The following is an 827-nucleotide window of genomic DNA, read 5'->3' on the forward strand; positions in this document are numbered from 1 at the left end:
AAATCGGACAGGAGCTATATATAAATCTTAACCGATTTTCTCCAATTTCAATAGGGTTCGTCCTTGTGCCATATAAGTGACATGTGCCAAATTTCATCCCAATCGGATTATAAATGCGACCTGTATTTTTAAAATTTAATATCAACAGACGGAAGGAGGGACGGACATTCATAAATCGACTCAGAAAGTGATTCTATGCATATTCTCGAAAGGAACCATGGGTCTATCTCGATTCCTGTTGCATGTTACAAACATATGCACAAAGACATAATACCCTGTACCACAGTGTGGTGAAGGGTATAAAAATAGTTTTCAAAAGCACCTACAGGTGTTGATCTTTTTTAAAAATACTTTTCAAGGACCATCCGCTGGCGTAGCTTCAATTTCGATTTTTTAAGAACCTTTCCGAAAAGTTGGATTTAAAAATATTTTTCAAGAACTTTCTTGACATTACCATTCCAAGGACAATCATTTTTTAAATATTTTTTTAACTAGTTTGCTAAAATTGTTTTTCAAGAACCAGTTCAAACGTTGGAATATTTAAAGAATATTTTTTAAACTATCCCGAAATGTGGATTTTTTATTTTTCAAACAGGGGACCAGGGACCATATTTTCCAGTGACCTATTTTCAACAATTATTTTTTAAAAGGTTTTACAATGCCCAGATTTTTATACCCTTGAGCAGCCCCAAGAGTTTGTAACGCCTCGAAATATTGAGTCTAGACCCGCCTTTAAGTATATCGATCATAATCATATCTCGACTATTCCGTCCGTCCGTCTGTCCATTATAATTTGTAAACACAATACAGGCCACAGTTATGAATCA

The sequence above is a fragment of the Musca vetustissima genome, unplaced genomic scaffold (assembly GCF_032173495.1).
Source record: "Musca vetustissima isolate MV318-11 ecotype Yass unplaced genomic scaffold, APGP_CSIRO_Mvet_v1 utg97763, whole genome shotgun sequence".
Taxonomy (NCBI): domain Eukaryota; kingdom Metazoa; phylum Arthropoda; class Insecta; order Diptera; family Muscidae; genus Musca; species Musca vetustissima.